Below are 19,637 nucleotides of genomic sequence, written 5' to 3' on the forward strand. Positions count from 1 at the left end.
TTCTGTGTACCCCAGTCCTCTGTGCAAACATCCTGCATGATTTGCGTGAGTGAACCAGAGTAATGGAGGCCAGTTGGATTCAGTTTTGTGTCATTGGCCTATCTCTGCACAAAATGGAAGAGGGAACTCTGATTCAACACAGTGAAAGCATGTTGCTCACATTCCTGAAGCTGGAGATAGGAGCCCTAGCTACTGAAGTGAGAGGAGAGGAGACGCAGGGCTCCTTTAGATATTCTGTTAATTAGTAGGTAGCTGCTGACTAGTCTTTTTGAACACTTCCATCTAGTGGATGGTAGTAGTGAGGTGTGGGGTTGCAGACACTGTTTTGAAAGGAGGAAACATTTAAGTGAGACTTGCCCTTTAGTCTTACCCTGATTACTCTTTTATTTAGACTGATAATGACAGCCAGGCACAAAAACCTCACATCTCTTTGTGCCTCTTTTGTGGGTGATCCGTTATGGACATGACCCTGCTGTAAGAGGCCTTGCGGTACATAAAGACCATCAGCCTTATTTAGAGATTGGTAAATGGGTTAATCCATCAGAAACATGACAGATATCCCATCCTTCATATTACAATTTCCATAGGACATAATGGAAATGTAATACGGCAAACAGGATATCTGTCAAGTTTGTGACGGAGTAACCCTCTCTGCCTAACTCTAAATCAGGCCCTATATCTGCAGAACAGCCTGGGAAGGACACATGTAAGGACAATCATCCTACTAGATCCAGACAGGGGAGGCACATCCCATGACTACTAGTTGTGTATAAAAATATGGGGCCCCACTTGTTCCAGTTCAAAGCCTTCTATGTCCTTGGAATGGCGTCTTCCTCAGAGTATTGAGAGTGGTTCTGTGCAGCTAGTGCTAGTCTTCCAGAGGAGGGGGGACATCCCCTGAAGTCTGGATCTGTTGATGGAGAAGGTGTGTACCTGTCCTGATGCACATATAAGTGTCTGCCAATTGACAGAGGGAAGAAGTCTGCTCACCTTGCAGCAGGAGAGACTGTCTAGGAAGGAGAAAGTGCAGTGGGTCGCTCAATATGAGCACCTAGAAGAGCAGACTCATGAAGAGTGATCTAGGAGGACTCAGGCTTCCAAGGGCCTTCCAGACTCATGCCGTTTCAAGTGAGAACTGCACTCTGCGACAACATAATCTGTCAGTTGATTGGCTCATGTGGGGTTGAAACTGCAGAAGTTGTGTACTGCCAAGTTAATGAGCAGCCCACATGGGGCTGTAACACCTGAGTGTCACAAAGCCCTATCAAGGTGTATGTTCAAGACCACTGGGCCATGGTGTGAGCCTGTTGCCAGTACCCCACGGCCCCAATACACTCCATCAGTCCAGTAGGGATGGCTGATGCCTCCCTGCTCCCAAGGCCCAATACTCAAGATGGTGGTAGGCCTGAGGACTGCCTCCTGGTGTGTTGTCACTCATTGGAGTGTGCAGACCTCCCCCTGGTACTTGGTGAGTCAACCAAGCCCTAAACAAACTGAGAATTGCCTGTGAGCCAGTAACACCTGAAAGACTTACCGCACATACTGTTTGGGGTAATTTTAATCTGCGCCGGTGTCTGATTCATGCAGCTCTTGTTGTTTTCACTAGAACTGGTGGGGGGTGCCTTTTTTTTTTTTTTGTAAACCGAGGGGGCTGGAAAAAGAGGACATGTAGATTTTTCCATCCACATTGACAATTTACATATAAAAATTCTTTACAATTAATGAAAATCGGGGGCGTGGCCGGATCTCGAACGAAGATGGCCGCTTAACCCCGGAGCTCCGCGTCGAGGCGGGCACGAGGGGGTGGTGGGGGCCGTGCGGCGGCCGCCAAGCATGTCGAAAACCCACCGGAGGCTCCCTGAACCATCAGAGCTCTGAACCCCCCCTACGACACGGATTAAAACAACGGCGGGGAAGACCGCAGCGTGTCCGGTGAAACCGGGCCTGCATTGGGGGAGGAGTTGCACCCCCCGAGACCAGCGAGTATCGGCCCAGCGGGAGGACTCCCCGCGCCCCCGCAGCTCCAGCACAAGAGGTACAGAGTGGAAAAACCAGCGGGGAGGCCCGCTGTGTGCCTTATCAGGTGGGGCCTGCCCTGAGGGAGGAGACGTGTCTCCCGGGCCCGGAGAGCACGACCCGGCGGGAGAGAAACAGCAGCCCCTCCCCTGTCCTCCCACAACCGGCTAACTGCGCACGCAGCGCCGCACGACCCCCAGGATGCCGCATTTCTCCCCTTTTCTCCGCCTGACCACCCCTTCCTACCAGCATCACTCTCTGAGAGCCTACCAGTCGGCCCTGGCCAGAGGGAAGAAGGTGTACACAAGGCTACCATAGCAAATAATATAGCAACGCCTCTTGGAGCTCCCTCACACAAGCAAACAAAAAGAAAACTCTGAAGGAAGGGAAAAAAAAAAAAAAGAAGGAAGGACTTTGACTACCTATAACCTAAGAAGCCCTGATCTCAAGAGAGAAGGCCCAGAGAAAAGCCAGAAAGGGTCACTGCGCCTTGAGAGAACAGGCTGTGGCAGGGGGTAAAGTTACAACCCCAGAGATGTGAACGAACTGGCCTGTCAGGAACAAGGATCATTGCCCTTTTCCAACATCAGTAAATAGCAGAGCAGGGCTACATACCCAGGCACAGCTATCTCCTCCCTGAGTCCCCCCCCCATCATCAGTGAATCGTAACAGACGAGCAGTGGGTGAAGGACCCCCACCCTCACAGAGACCCAAAGGAGCAACGGAAACATCGAAACGGACCAACACTGGCCATCTCTCCCAACACCCCAACCAACCGCACAACTACAAGGGCACGAATACTAACTCCATAGCCTGAGCCCTGCTTGCTACTACAAGGCGAACAAACCATCACCCCTACGGTCAACTAAGGGCAAGACGAGAACTTCACCGAACGGCCGCATGCGGCACGGAAAATTAGGACAAAGAAGCAATCCAAAGTAAGTGCGGAGAACATACTTCTGTAATGCCAACGGGGGGCTGAGCACAGACCAGCCCACACTCTCTTACCCCCACCAGCCTCTCAGAGAGGCAGGAGAGAAAGGACAAGGGCCTCAGAACTCATAAGGCCTCCCTCACAGACTGGCACTGAGATGCCCGGAGGCAAATCAGGCCACAAACCCATAGACAAACCAGCATGACAATAACTATTTTCAGAGGCGCTCCAACATAAACGTACCACGTCTCTGACAGCAGGACCGAACACAGCTCCAACGCCAAACCGACCTTCCCCGATGGCAGACGGAGACCAACCTGCAACCATGGAACGGATACTGCAGGAGATTATCTCTTTGACACTGGAGACCAAATCTATACGGACAGACATCGCAAGCTTCCACTCACGGGTGACGGGGTTGGAACACCGCTTGGGGACCCTAGAAACCCACATGTCCACTATCCAGGATAGAGACCAAGATCTTTCTTACCTACGGAGCAAAGTGACGGACCTGGAAGACAGAAGTAGGCGAGATAACATCTGCCTTCTCGGAATTCCGGAAAACGAAGAGGGTCCAGATGTATAGGCCTTCCTCAGCTCAGTTCTACACAAGCTAACCTCGTTGTCCTTCGACCCACCGCTGGAATTTCAACGAGCACACAGAGTGGGCCTGAAGCGCTCTGACGGGGCCTCTAGACCCCGGCCGATCATTGCCTGCCTGCTACGTCACACCCAGACCCGTCAAATTCTTCAAGCAGCACAAACTCACTGACCCTTCCGGATAGATGAATTTGAGGTCCGAATAACTGCTGACTACTCCAAGGATACCAATGAACGCAGGAAAGCCTTTCTGACCTCAAGACCCCGACTTCGCCAACTGGAGATGAAATACGGTCGTTTTGACCCCGCGAGAATGTGGGTCACCAAAAATGGGGTTTCCAGAGATTTCTACAATCCCGAGGACCTAAGACTTTTTCTGGACTCCTTTCAGGCTCAGACCAAAGACCCTGCTATCCCGAACCGGTCACAGGACACCATGGAAGACGACGGACACATCCCTTCCTCTGGGCTTGAGAAGGGAAGCACGGACCGGCACGATCCAGATATTTGCCCCAGAGGCAAAGACTTGGAGAGACTAACTAGGGCACATGATGATAGGGGGCAAGTCCTACATGCTGTGGTAGCGCACACCCAGCTCTCGGAAAGAGACAAATCCCGTTCACCACTGAAATCGACTGTTGCACCCCCGTGAGCTACCGTTTAGCCTCAGGGGCAATAGAAGGGACTCACCGAGACAACGATGAGAGCCATGGAGCAAGATGGCCACCAACCCGACAGATGAGTACTTGTTCGGCCTCTGCATTTATGTTCAACATATCCTCTATTGCCTTTGATAAAAATGCTATCATAACGCTAATAAGCCCTGCCCGCTTCACTGCACTATGAGACCTGATAGGGCAATGTTAGAATGTAATTTACCCATAGTTCGACCCAGCGAACTCACTACCAGTACTTGGACTAGACTCTGCTGCTATCCACTGTTCAAGTGCAGGACGGGCATCCGCCATACACTGAGGCTACGAATGCATAGTGAGTTTGTTTGCTTATACCTTCTCTAATAGGAAACAGGATGCAGAGGCAGTATAGCAGAAGTCACCTTTGGCCTCAAGCCGGGTCCATACTGCTCATATACTGGAAATATTTATTCCCATAGACTATATATAAGCTAGGGATTAACATTAAAATATAACTGAAAATGTTCTTCAGATATTGTCATGAGGCTAATCCAGAGAGACAATAGCTGTGTAGGATGAGACATATGTGCACGATCGGGCCTCAAAAGAGTACACACTTCTTTAATATCTAAGCCAGATCTTATTGATATCCACTGCTCACATAAAGGATAGGCTTACGGTTTATACCCTACGCAGATATCGAGATGTCATTGCTCCCCCGCCTCCACTTTTCTCTACATCGTAGTATGAAGCAATACTATAATAGAAGCTAACTCTGTCCTATTTTTGAGTTTACATTGTTTATATTGCTTATATCAAGATTCAGAATTGACATACCCCCACTATTTACTCACAGACCTTGGATAGGTCCCAAAACTTAACCCAACATCATCCATGCAAAACCATGATACAAAGCAACAAAAACTAAATGTTCTTAATGTGGGATGTAATGTAATGTACGCACGTGTAAAAGCTTGTATATTCTGCAACCCCTCCCCTGACCTACTGCTGGTCCGATTTGCCCTCCCCACCCTGACCCTCCCCCGCCTCTCCTTTACTTCTCCCACCCCTTCCCCATCCGTCATACTGCCCCTACAACATAGAACCTTGCACAGTAACAATACACAGACAAGAAGGTCCCCCAACTACATTACCAGGACAACATAAATGTACATAAATAGTAACAGCTCTCCCTCGCCAATAGAATGATCCCCCTCCTAAGTCCACTCCTAGCTGTCTCACCCCTTCACCACTAACATAATAAGTCTCTAATTTGGCGACAAACTTAAATACGCATACCCCTCCCTATTCACTACTCCCCCCTTCCCCCTCCCCCTCCCATTACCCTTGCAAAAAGACAACAACAACCCCAATATGGCCATTCCTCCACATGATCCTTCTGCAATACACTTATGAAACTCCTTCTCCCCCCCCCCGGAGCCAGATAGAAAGCCTCTAAATAAAAGACGATGGCGGCTGTTCCTCTCCCCCCGCCCCCCTGACAGAAGCCCGACCGACGGCACCAGGAGCCCCTATAGGAAAAGGACCCGTAGCCTACAGATCCACCTCCCTAGGGGAACTCTTTCTTTCTTCCCCTAACCCTCCTTTTTCCTAGCTTTCTACCTATATCCCTAACTCCATTCTTTCTTACCCCTTTTTTCTTCTTCTTCTCTCGTCTCTCTTCCCCTTTCTCTTTTTCTGCCTATCTCTCTCTCTTTCTTTTTCTCTCTCTACTTTTCCATCTCTCTTCCTCGCCCCTGCCCTCCCTCCCTTGGGACCACACCTTTCCTTTCCTCCCTCCCCTCTTTGCCCCCAACGCACCTCCAAGCCCATATCTCCCTCCTTTCTCTATCCTCCTTCCTATCCCCCCTCTTCTTCCTTAGCCCTCTCCACCCCCCTCCCTTCCCCTCTCTGAAAGATTTTCCGGCGTCCACCAGCTATCCCCCCTCCTCACAACACCGTATAGCCATCCCACCGCCTCAACACAAAACAACAGTTTTCCAACGCTACCCTCTGCATCAGCGAGCTCTAATAGCCACATCCAATATGTCGAGAGCTTCCCCCGGCACAACACCCCCACTGCGAATCATCTCGAGGAATGTGCATGGCATGACAAATTACATAAAGAGGAAAAACGTGTTGTCCTTTCTCCAATCTAAAAGAGTGGATATTGCCCTGATACAGGAGACCCATTTGGACAACGAGGAAACCAGCAAGCTCCGTCAGGATTGGGTGGGAAGGGTTTCCTTCAGCTGCTGTTTAGCAGAGCGAGAGCCGGGAGGAGGCACCCCTGCAAATGCGGAGTAGCGATTCTGATACGTAAAACCCTCCCGGTTACAATCATTAAAATATGGAACGACCCGGATGGGAGATATGTATTTGCAAAACTGAAGGTAGGAGACACTTCCCTATGCGTAGGCTCAGTCTATGCGCCGATTGGCTCTAAGCAATCTTTTTTTATACAGCTAAACCGCCTTCTGACGGAAATAGGGACCACCCACTACATTATAGGAGGGGACTGGAACCTAGCCCAAGACGCCATATTAGACAGAACGGGGCCTATTGACACGGGCAATAATCATGACAGAGCGTTGTTGGTAGATCTCATCATGGATGCAGGCCTGGCTGACTACTGGAGATTGTTACACCCAAAAGATAAAGAATATACATTCCTGTCGCCAGTCCACGGTACCCAATCCCGCCAGGACTATTTTCTAGTGTCGCGTACCATAGTCCCCCAACTCCACGATTCCAGTATACTGGAAAGCGGACTCTCAGATCATTCTCCTGTACTGCTCCAGATCCAGATAGGCCTTGCCTCTCCTGGACGTAAACCATGGTGCTTTGCGGTAAATAGGTACCGCGCCCCCCAAGGGAAAGAACAACTAAAGACCCACATATCCACATACATGGCCGACAACGCCGGCACTGTGTCCTCCAAACGAGTCCTATGGGCTGCGGCAAAAGCAACCCTAAGAGGTAACATGATGCACGATGCAGCACTTGCCAATAAGGAGAGGCAGTCACACCAACGAACCCTCGAAGATGACATCCGGAGTCTCACCAGACAATACACCGCCCAACCATCCCTAGCATTACACCGCTCTCTCGAACAAGCCTGCATGAAGCACAACAAGCTTTATACCTTGCAGGCAGAATATGCACTGCAAAGATTGCGCGGCCGTCATTATGAGCAGGGTGAGAAGGCGGGTCGACTTCTGGCAGCACAACTTCGATAGCGAGAGGCTGCTTCCGCCATCCTGCCCATTACGTCCTCATCAGGAACCGTAATAACCCTACCACAAGACATAGTAAACAAATTAGCGGCCTTTTACCGTCATCTTTGCACCTCAGAGACAGTAACCACCACAGAACAAACTGAGACCTTCCTTGCTGCGGCCGATCTGCCTTACCTTTCAGAGGTGGGCCGGGCTCTCTTGGAGGGTGATATAAGCAGGGAGCAAATAGTACAAGCCATCAAAAACCTCCCCTACCACAAATCCCCAGGCGAGGATGGCTTCCCGGCTGAATTCTATAGATGGGTGGGGGAGAAGGTGACCACTGCAGTGCACAAGACTCTAACGGAGGCATGCAAGGAGGGCTCCTTTGGCACCCTATCCAACAAGACTACTATCGTTGTCCTGCCTAAACCAGGCAAGGACCCCCTGCTATGCGGCAGCTATCGCCCTATCTCCCTCATAAACGGGGATGTTAAACTCTTGGCCAGCGTTCTGGCAGCCCGCTTACGGAAAGTGATACCGTCCTTGATTCATAACACCCAAGTGAGATTCGTACCGTGCCGCACCTCCAGGAACCATATGCGTACCCTCTGCCATACTTTCCACAAATCTCTCAACATGCCAGTTGAGGCCCTGGCCCTGTCCCTTGACGCAGAGAAGGCGTTCGAACGTATCGAATGAGCTTACCTCTTCGCTACCATGAAACACTTCCACCTCGGAGAACAGTTCATTTCCAAAGTCTGCTTATTATATGATCACCCAACAGCACAAGTCAACTGCGGGGGGTTCAAATCGGACCCATTCCTCATTGGTAGAGGCACGAGGCAGGGCTGCCCTCTGTCACCGTTATTGTTTTTACTAGCGATGGAGCCTCTAGCGGCCACCATATGGAACTCCCAACAGATACAAGGCATCCCTCTAACAGGAGGGACCTCCAAAATCTACCTCTATGCAGATGATATCTTGCTCACCCTATCGGATTTGGAAAGGTCTCTCCCAGCACTACTCTCGATCATAGGGGACTTCGCATCCCTGTCAGGATACCGAGTGAACTGGGATTAACAGCGAATCATTACCCCTCTCCCGAATGACAACGTGGGCCCCAATTCATGCGCTCCCATTTAAATGGACACCTATACGCCTCAAATATCTGGGGACACTTGTCAACCGAGGTTTGGAGCATATGATCAAGGACAAGCTAGACCCTCTTATATATCGGATGAAACAGGACTTCGGCAATTGGTCGCAGCTGGGGGGTCTCCATGTGGGGCAGGACACAGGCGATCAGGATGGTCACCGTTCCGCGCTTCACGTATATACTAGGCATGCTCCCTCTACATGTGCCTCTGACCCTGCTCTGCGGGATAGACGCCTCAATAAGAAGCTGAGCCCGAGGCTGACACCAGCAAAAATACTGGCAAGGCGATCCCAAAGAGGTTTTAGGCCTCCCCTCAGTGGAGCACTACTCGTTGGCCCTACAACTGTCGCAACTGGCATACCTACTCCCCGAAAATACTGACCCCCTACAATGGGTAGCCACAGAGAATCTCCTACGAGGGCATCGCAAAGAATTAGGAGGGGTATATGCAGACCGCCCCCAACGGCCAAACCCGGTCCTCACGGCAACAAATGCGGCGTGGACAAGGACCCATCTCCTTTTGAGAAACCACCCCTTCTTACACTCACAAGTCCCTATAGAGGGGAACAAAACCAATAAAATAGGGGGTAACACCCAAAAATGGCCCCAATGGAGCAATGCTGGCATCAGCACTATAGCCCAAATCGTAGATGGCGAACAACTTCGGTCCTTTGCCACCTTAAGAGATGAGTTTGACATACACAAGAGCCAGGAATGGGGATACCTGCAGCTCAAACATTGCCTACACAAAATATTGGGAACCCTCTCGTGGGAAGTCAAAACCTCACCAATTGTTGCCTAACTGCACACTTGGGGCCATCACAAAGGCGGTTTGTACGAAGTACTAGTCAATCACCTTTATTCACAACCCCTTCTTGACAGCCTTCGCCACAGGTGGCAAGATCAGCTCGAAACGACATACACCGAGGAAGACTGGTCAGATACTCTGGAAGCACTTGACAGAGGCACTCGAGAAGCTCGGATGAAGTTCTGTCTATTCAAAATCCTCCAAGACTGGTATTGGACCCCCATGAGGCTGTTCAGGGCGGGTCTCATACCGCATGCAAACTGCTGGAGATGTACAGACCCTCACTGTGACATATTACACATCTTGTGTCTCTGCCCCTCGATACAACCCTTGTGGGATACCGTACGCCACTCTCTAAAGGACACCCTCCAGATACCATGCCTGTTCCCGTCGTCGCTCATCCTCCTCCACGACATGCGCCCATACCCTCCCTTACCACGCCCATGACAGAGATTACTGCACACTGCACTATCCACAGCCAAAATCTGCATACTACGGCATTGGAGATCCAGCGTCACCCCCACACCGACAGAATGGATGACTGCTATGTTACAAACTGCCACGCATGAACTAGTAATCTATAACCTACAAGATCAAGCGGCTCTATTCAGGGAAGTCTGGAGCCCTTTCCTATCAGGGCCATAGGGGTCCCCATTACCCACACCACATCTTCCTTCACTCCCATCTCACCCATGGGTGCCGGATGGTGGATAGCTGGAGGATGCCAACATGATCCTTCCCCTCATCCCCTCCCCCCTCTCTGCCTGCTTCCTCCCCCTCTATATATATATAATAATACATCACACAGTTCGATTTCTTGCTTTAATCTACTTCCCCCTTCTTCCCCTAAGATAATCTATCCACCTCCCTCTTTTCCAGACACCCAACTCTCACACACCGGACAACATCCCCCCATTTCTGTGATGCCCCAAGCTGCAACCAACAACCTTGTTACCCTTTCTCCTCCCTTTGGACCGCAGTGTCCCCCCCCCTCCAATACTCCCTCCCTCTCCATATCTACCTCATTTCTAGATATATCAGTACTGACCCATAGGACTTTCCCACAAGAAAACCTAAGGCCCACCCGATTCGAACATACACGTGAAGGTTTCACCTGACCAACTCCCCAATTATCCTACTCTTTTATTCTGGATCCTATCTTTTGCACCATAGGCAAATATGTCCACATCCACACAATACCCAACATGACAGCCCATACCACAAAAGAAACCATCACCACTCTCTTTGAGCCACCCCGATGCATGGACCCATTTCCTTCTGCTTTTCCCCCCCTCTATCTCTCCCTCCCATCCTTCCCTCTCCCTCCCTTTACCTTACTCCCCCTACTCCCCCATCCCACTCCCCCCATACCCAACTTTACTTCTCCTCCCTCTTCCCCCTCCCTCCTATCCCTTCTCTATTTTATGTCTCATACCCCAATGTGCATATTCTACCTCTGTTAAAATAATATGCTTGTCAACTGAGAATCCAACCTATGTCATAACCATATGGGCGCTGCCCTATACCGTATTTTGTACTATTCTGTACCATTTCTCAATTTCCAATAAAAAACATTTTTTTAAAAAAATTAAAAAAATTAATGAAAATCAGTTTTAGTTCTTAAATCAGAAGATATTTGGCTGGTGCTTATTTAACATTTTCAGTAGAATTTTTCAACCAGTTAATTTCGATTCTATGAATTTTCCAGTGCTAAGTATGAATTGAGTAAAGCATTAGATTTGAATGAAATGTTTGCAGCAAAAGACATTTCTAATGAGATTCATTGATGTAGAAATCACGTAGATTTCCACATGGGCTGAAGACTGCTTTATTCCTGTAATGTCAATTCACCAAAATGCCTGGGGTGGAGGAGGTGACATCACACAACACTTAACCTTTACTTTACTCACACATGCATGCTTATTACACACACATTTACACATCCACACACTCGTTCTCACATAAGCACACTCTCACCCCCAAGCGCATATACAACATACATTCAAAATGCTTTTTAACTTACATCAGCTGCCAGGAAACAGTAATTCATTCTCTATTACACTAATTGTGAATAATACCACATTATTCACTATTATTTTAATAAAGAATTGACAAAAACATGTAAATTGGGCTACCCATGTGTGCCTGTGACTGATTTTGCCACCTCTGAGGCCAGGGGTCGCAAGGAGGCAAGCTAGTGGTCGCTGCTGTGATCCCTGGTGACCCCTAAATGACATCCATGGTTACGCACCTTCATTATGTATGTATCAAATAACGTCAAGCGTATACAGCCATAGTTAAAGGTAACATAGATGAGTTTTGTTCTCCAGCAACCAGCATTAAAGATAATATTGAGACTGCAGTGGAGACATTTAAGCAGAACAGGACTGGAGTATCCCAGCATGGAGGTGTGGTAGTAAGTACACTTTGTCAAAGCACCTGTTGACGCAAATGTCTTGATTAGAAATTATTAATGAATGTTTATGTATTCTGAATAATGAAAAATGTAGAAAATGATTAACGTCGAAAAATAATGCCACGTTTGAAATTGTGCCTTCGGAGAGTGACCAAGATTCACAAATTATATTAAAAGAGCAACCAACATATGTGAAATGCTAAAAAATGTATTAAAATAATGTAGTAGTATGTCATATTGAGAGATACATCTTAAATTTTACATTATATTGTAGAGCTTAACTTAGCCAAAGTCGTGGCCTAGTTTTACAAGGTCTCATGCAGAAGCTGAATATTAACGTTCGATGTAAGACACTGACCCGCTGAACTAACCGTGAACTGTTTATTGTTTAATAAAATCTGCTTAGCTGAAAACCTTTGAGTGAACCAACGGACAGGAGATGATGGAATAAAAATGTAGTAAAAAGTGTGAAAAGCATCCTGAGTGTACTTTCCCAGGACTCAAACAATAGAGACACTGACTGGAGAAGAAGATGCAACATTTTCAATACCTGACGAGCCGGATGATGAGGAGATTGTAAAGTGAACCAATCAACTACATGGGAACTGTGTAATATTAGAATTCATAGATTTGAAATACGAGGGTTAATTGACCAATTAGGATTTGGGGGATAGTATGGGTGACTTCGATATAACGCTTTGACAAAGGGAGAAAACTTCAGATGGAGATAGATGTTAGGAGAGCAGACCTTGTTCCGAAATTGATGCAATATCGGAGAGAAGAGATTTGAGATTCTGTCATTGGGCTCATGCTCTTGAGAGCCTGATGTGATGCTGATCGATTAATGACCTGAAGATGAAGACTGACTTTTTTGCTGATCCATACCGTGGATAGGTAGCTATGACAATGTGAATGAATTACCTTTTTGTTCCTTTTCTTTCTAGGTACCAACTGCGCTGTCTAATAACTTTCTCTTAGCTAGATGTGTTTCTAAATTTATGTTCTAAACTGTTTTCGCATGAAGTCCCACATGATAATGCTAATCTGGATTAGATGAGGTTCCTTTTCTAAAACACTGACAACTATAGAGACAAATAATTGACAGACTGATTTGCTGAACTCTGCTACTCATATTGATGTATTCACCTTTGATTCATATGTTGACTTATGCTAATGCTTTAGAATGTATTCTGTAACAAGTTTTGATTAGGTTATGTTATTGGTGGTTGCTAATAAATTAATCTTGATTTGAGTGATATAAAGTTTTAAATAATCTCATGACTTAGCATTGTAACTAATAGAGAAATAAAATTACTAAACTGTATATTGAGTTGTGGTTATTCATGGCTGAAATGTCATTGTGTGATGTTATTAACTGCTGTTTAATGATTTTCTTAATGGTTATTGATTTTGTGTATTGATTATTGAGAACATTGGTCACACCGTAGCCAGGATACTCCATGCAAATCAAAAGGTTTATCGACCTACGTGCGTCCTCTTGTAAGTTTACTTATTGAGGACCAGGCGCACTAACACACCTATAAAGGCATCCTTTCTTGTGCCCTTCCAGCAAGTGTTGGGTTATGAAAGGATTCAGCTTTCACAATATTTGTTGGCACTTTCTGTATTCTTGAGGTGGATGAGGGTGAGATCAGTATAATCACCTCTGGCGGTAGCATAATGAAACTACAGGGGGGCCCACAAAGTACATGACAGGAGCCCTCCTCCCCACCCAGTAAAGAGCTCTCATGCCACAAGCCTGCCGCCCGCCCATGCACGGTGTACTGTGTCGAGGGCCCCCCCAGGAACACGGGGGCTGTGGATGTGGCTATTGTTATGCCAGTGACCTGAAGCCTCTGAAGAGGAACTGCTACTGCAAACTGTAACGGGGCAAAATGGTAGCCGAACACAGACATCAGGAGGTTGCTTACCATGCTAGAGTTATCTTGGGGAAGGAGAAATAAAAAATGCTTCTTAATTTAGTTTTTTACATTGTCACATTTGTTGTGTGTCCAAAGATGTAATAGCGGGGCATTTCAGAAATGGGAAATATTTTGGGCAACTTCTTCTGTTCCTCTCTTAGCAACTATCAGTGAGCCTTGTCTCTGAGAAATAATCCACGGGTGATCTTCATACGTTGCTTGGAACTTGCTGCCTGGGAATCTGTCCTTCAGGAGAACTCTATCTCCCACTTGCAAATCTGACAGGCGAGACCGCTGGCGAACACTGGCATGGTCATTGGAACGCTTTCTGTTGAAATACTCTTTGGTTCTGTCGGCTGTTTCCGGAGTCCAAGACTCGTGGAGGGGAATACCATCTGTGACCACTCGACTCATAGACAGGTGACTCGGGGCCACCCCAGTGGTAAAGTGTGGTGTTTGGCGGTAATCTCGCAGGAATGAATACACTGCAAGTTCTGGCATCTCAAGCTTCTCAACAGCGATTCATACTACTTTGTTCAGTGTTCACATGAACCGTTCAACCTCCCCGTTGGCTTATGGCCATTGGGGCGGTATTTTCCGGTGTTTAATGCCAAGAGATTTGAGGTATTCAGCCAATTCCTTTCCTTGAAAAGGTGGACCATGATCCGTTCTGATCTCTTGTTGTACTCCTTGAGTTGCAAGGATTTTTTCTAATTTGGGTATTACTTCCTTCGCTGTTAAAGATTGGACAACTTCTACCTCTGGGTAGTGAGAGAAATTGTCAATCAGTACCATCCTATGCTTTCCATCAGGAAGACTCCCAAAACCAAGGCTGGCTGCAACCCAAGGTTTTGTGGGTCGTACTTCAGTTTCCACTGGGACTGGCACAATTGGCTCTTCCGTTACTTGGCAGCAGTGGCAGGAGCGCACTAGCTCTTCAACTTTCATGTCCATCATTGGGAACCATAGCTTAGTCCTCAACTGACTTTTGGTCTTAACCATACCTTGATGGCCAGTGTGAGCTAGTTTAACTGCTCTGTCGGTCAGACATGTGGGGATTACCAGTCGTTGTCCCCGGAGTAAGCAGCCTTCACCACGAACAGTCAACTCTTGATGGATGCGGTATAGAGCTTCCACAATGGTTTGCGCATCAAGTGTGAGGCTATGCCACTGTTTCCGCATAGTGTGCCAAGCCTGGGTCTCCATTGGCAGCAGTGCTCATTGCAGATTTTCGTCCTGGGCGGTAGGGACCTTTCCATTATGCACTGGGCATATTCTTCTGTTTCCTAAGCTACACTTTCTTCAGTGGGGGTTGCTTGTCTTGGATGCCTGGATAGATAATCCACTGGATTGCTCTGCCCTGGATGGTACTCCACCTTGCAGTTGTATTCCCGCAACTGTAACATCCATTTCTCAGTCCTAGGAGGGGGCTTAGAACAGGTGCTGTTGAAGAGTGGGATCAGTGGTTTATGGTCAGTCTTAACGGTGAATGGGTGGCCATACACAAAGAGATGAACATGCTTGCACCCCCAATGTATCACAATTGCTTCTCAATCAATGTGCGAGTATCTTTGCTCTGTGCCTGTTAATGACCTGCTGGCGTATGCTACGGGAGCCCACTTGTCTCCTTGTATTTTCTGTAGGAGTATAGCTCCTAGCCCTGTTGAGCTGGCATCCACAGCTGTGGAGGAATCTTTCCTGGGGTCAAAATATCTCAGGGTCGTGTCTGCTGACAAAGCATCTTTGGTTGCTTGGAATGCTTCCTCTTGGGCCAGACCCCAGGACCACACCGTGTAGGCCTTAGTCAAGTCTCGTAGTGGTTGTGTGAGTGACGTCAGGTCTCAGATGAATCTCCCACAGTAGTTCACCATACCTAAAATACTGTGGACTTCAGTCACATTGGTAGGCTGAGGAGCATTCTTGATGTCTGCAACTTTGTCAGAGTCCTGCGCAAATCCCTCCGAGGAGAACACATAGCCGAAGAATTGCAATTTATCCTTTAGAAATACGCAGTTCTCTCGGTGGAGAGTCAGAGCAGATTCTTGGATATGGTGAAGGACTTTTTTTAGTTGAGCATGGTGTTCTGGAATAGTTTTGGCATGAATCAAAATGTCATCACCAACATTGATGAGTCCAGGTAAGTCCATCAGCAGCTCCAAAATCGTGTTCTGAAATACCTCTGCTGCGCTGGAAATCCCAAAATTCAGCCTCTAGAAGCGTCGAAGTCCCACATGAGTTGAGAACGTCGTGCTACATCTTGACTCTTCTGCTAAGACTAGTTGGTGATATCCTGACCGAAGGTCTAGTTTTGAGAACCAGCGGGCCTCGCTTAGTTCCCCAATGAAATCATTGATGGAAGGAGTCAGATGGCGTTCTCTTTTGATCGCAGCATTGGGCAATCTCATGTCTATACAGATTCTGACCTCTCCAGGTTGTTTTGGTTTCCTAGCCACAACAATCGGTGACACCCACGGTGTTGAACCCTTTACTTTTTCAATAATACCCACCGCCTCTAATTTCTCTAGTTCTCTTTCCACCAAAGGCCGGAGGTGAAAGCCAGCCTGTCTATGGTGGAGGGCTACAGGCTGGACTGACTTGTCTATGTGGAGTGTGATCTCTTTAGTTTTGAGGCACCCTATTCCTTCAAATACTTGTGGAAAGGACTCAATGATATCACTGAGTGATTCAATATAGACACCAAGTGTGAAAGTCACGATGCTAAGAGCTTCAGCCATGTGACATCCCAACAGTGTGTGCTGACCCTCTTCTGCCACGTATATGTAAGCCTCTACTTCATGTGGCCCATGACAAATGGGAGATTGGAATCTGTCTCTCATCGTAAGAGTTTGAGCTTGTCCATAGGCAAATACTCTGGCATGGGTAGGCGTCAGGGGTGGTCTGGGCTGCAAATTTGTATATGGGGCATCACCCATAACATTGATAAACGCTCCTCTGTCTACTATAGCTGCCACTGGCCATCCTGCTATGATCACTTTGCACTTAGGTAGTCGTTCATGTTTCTGGGTGGCAGTGCTGATTGTAAAGATTGAGTGCACTGTTTGCGTTTCGTCCTAATCATCGTCCATGTCACTGCCTTGAGCCTGAACTTCGAGGGCTGGGTTCACATTGGTTCGAGGTGGTGTGCTCTTTGTCAGCCTGCACACTTTGATGAAGTGGTTGGGCTTGCCGCACAGCGCACATCTTTTTCCTTTAGCAGGGCACCCCGATAAAGGGTCTGGTGGTCCTCCACATTGTCTGCATGTCCTCTGCGACGGTGTTTGTTTCTTTGCAGTGGGTCTGTAGGGCATGGGCGTTACTGCGGCTATCTGCTCTGTTTTGACAGGGCCCTGAAGTGCTGCCTCCATGTGCGACGCTCTTGCTTTCAACAGTTCTTCTGTTCTTCCTTCGTCAATATGTCGGCGAGGGACCACCCAGACTCCTCTAGGATTCGTTCTCTTAGTTTCTCTGATGGGCACCCTTGGTAATTTGCCCTCGAATTTCATTGTTTTTACTTTGAAAGTTGCACCTGATAGCCAACTATTTTAGTCTCATATAAAATGTGTTAATGGACTCCTCTTGGGTTTGCCATGCTTGTCAGAATACAAACCTCTCATAGTCCACCTTGACCATGGGTTCAAAATGGGCTTTGAGGGCTGCGACGAGGGTCAGGTGTGTTTTTGGCGTTGCTTCAGCAATCGTTTTCGATATTCTATAGATGTCTTTTCCTCCTAGATGCAGGAGCATGGCTCTTTTTTGAACGCCGTCAACTTTCATGGCTTCAAACATGTGTAATATCCTTTCGACCCCGTCCTTCCACCTGGCTGCCTAAGCTGATCGGTCGCCCTTCCCTATGAATGGTTCTATAGGAGGTATGGTATTAAACTTATGCGTTTCTTTCTTTCCACTTTATGTGATATTAGTAATGTCTTTTTTTTTTTTTTTTTAAACCTCCTTCTCCCTGGAGCAGGTGGGTGCACAGCTCAGAGGTGTGAGTCACTCCTACTTAGGTAAGTCCATGGGCAGGAGGGAGAAGTACTATACCCAGTTCTGGAAGGGGGTAGGCAGCACACAAATAAAATGACACTGCCCTGTTAAGGCTCTCTGAAGTCAGGGTGGGCGTGTCAGGGTGGGCAGGGCCTCATTTCCCTCACCGGCTTACACAGCCGGGCTTCCTCAACGCTGGGGAAAGCCTGGAGCCTCGTTTAATTGCAGAACACCTTGCCTGCAGTTGAGACGCTACGGTGAAATCAGCAGCACACGACCGGCAGCACTCAGCAATCGGCACTAGCACCATATGCCGGCAAGTAAGGCAAGCGGCCCCCATGTCGTCAGATCGCTGGTAACCACCTTCGTCACCAGTGTAATAGCAGGATATTTCAGGGTCGCGCTGGCTCCATTACTGCAGCGAGCTCACATAATCATGATGTGCACACCAGTATATGGGTTTCCTGGTTTCTGGCTGTACGGGCATGCTCCTGTGCTGCAAGTTGCATTGCCTGCACTGTGACCACGCCCAACGCCCGCACCAACATTTATTTAGTTTACACCATGTGACCCGATGGGCCACGTCCACTTAACGAAACACCAGAGGGGTCGTCATTAAACACCCCTCTGTGATAGTTTCTTCTTAGTAGTGGTTGCAGCACAATTACATCACGCGTGCGACACTACAAAAGGCAGGGGTCAAATGTCAGGAGAATCTTCTAACAAATTGCACTTATTCTTCAAGCAAGGAAATTAGTGTTTACTATTCTTTTTCTGACTGTAAAGTGAGAGCCTTTTATGCAACGAACTATGGGGGTCATTACAACCCTGGCGGTCCAAGACCGCCAAGGCTGTTCTGACGGAAGCACCGCCAGTACGACTGCGGCGGAATCGCAGCGATCGCACCGCCGGGGCCAGCGGTTTTCTGCCACAATGGCCCCGGCGGTTTTAAACCGCCAGGGCAGCGCTGCCCAGGGGATTACGAGTCCCCTACCACCATCCTTTTCCTGGTGGATTGAACCGCCAGGAAAATGCTGGCGGTACGGGGACTCGCGGGGCCCACTGACAGGGCCCCATGCAGCTTTTCACTGTCTGCTATGCAGACAGTGAAAAGCGCGACGGGTGCAACTGCACCCATCGCACAGCCGCAACACCGCCGGCTCCATTTGAAGCCGGCTCCTGTGTTGCGGCCGAGATCCCCGCTGGGCCGGCGGGGATCTCCAAATGGCCGCAGCAGGAGTGCGGCTGCATTGGCGGCCGCCCGGCGGTCCGATCTTGCAAAAGCTGCAGGATGTCATGCGTTTTTAACACACACAAAAATGTAAATATCTATAGGTGATCTGTACAAATATTTCATGCTATATCAGCAGTTAGGAAAGAAAAAATGAGGTATGATGGGCACAACTTTTTAAAAGGATCGAAACAAATTATTACACTTACTGATGCACAAATGAAAAATATTTGCTGAAACCAGATTCCCACACATTTTCATTTTTTGCGCTACGTACTTTTATCAGTAAAACTGAGTCTCTGCAAACTTAGAGTCCATTTCAAAGGGGAATGTGCTGTCTGTAAAGAAGAGCGTACAACACCGTGTTTAACTTATATATTTGCAACAGTTTGTTCCAAAATGCCCCATAAGCTTGTGGAGCGGCAGTTCCAACTTCTTATTTGTATGTGTGTGAAGGTGTAGCATCTTACGTGCGTTTGTCTGCGCTGTTTAGTTTTTGTGCTTGGCTTATGTTGACATTGTAGATTGCAGCATTGCATTTATCTCCCTGCGTTGTGGTGATCTTCCTTTTCACATTAATGTTATTGCTTCAACAACGACGTTTGCACTTGCTCAACTGAGCTCAAATTGCTAAATTATTCATGAATGCATTTGGTGCTAGACCCAGTGTAACCGGGTGCTAAGAGAGTGAGGAAGCTGAAGCTGACAAGTGGG

At 47.9% G+C, this 19,637-nt stretch overlaps 1 protein-coding gene across 1 annotated transcript in view; it reads left to right on the plus strand.

Annotated features, from left to right (window-relative positions):
- The window catches only part of LOC138284002 (sulfotransferase 1B1-like), a 408,412-nt gene that overhangs the window by 370,753 nt on the left and 18,022 nt on the right, over positions 1–19,637 (plus strand). The gene's annotated exons all lie outside the window — the stretch shown is intronic.

The sequence above is a fragment of the Pleurodeles waltl genome, chromosome 3_1, assembly GCF_031143425.1.
Source record: "Pleurodeles waltl isolate 20211129_DDA chromosome 3_1, aPleWal1.hap1.20221129, whole genome shotgun sequence".
Lineage (NCBI taxonomy): Eukaryota > Metazoa > Chordata > Amphibia > Caudata > Salamandridae > Pleurodeles > Pleurodeles waltl.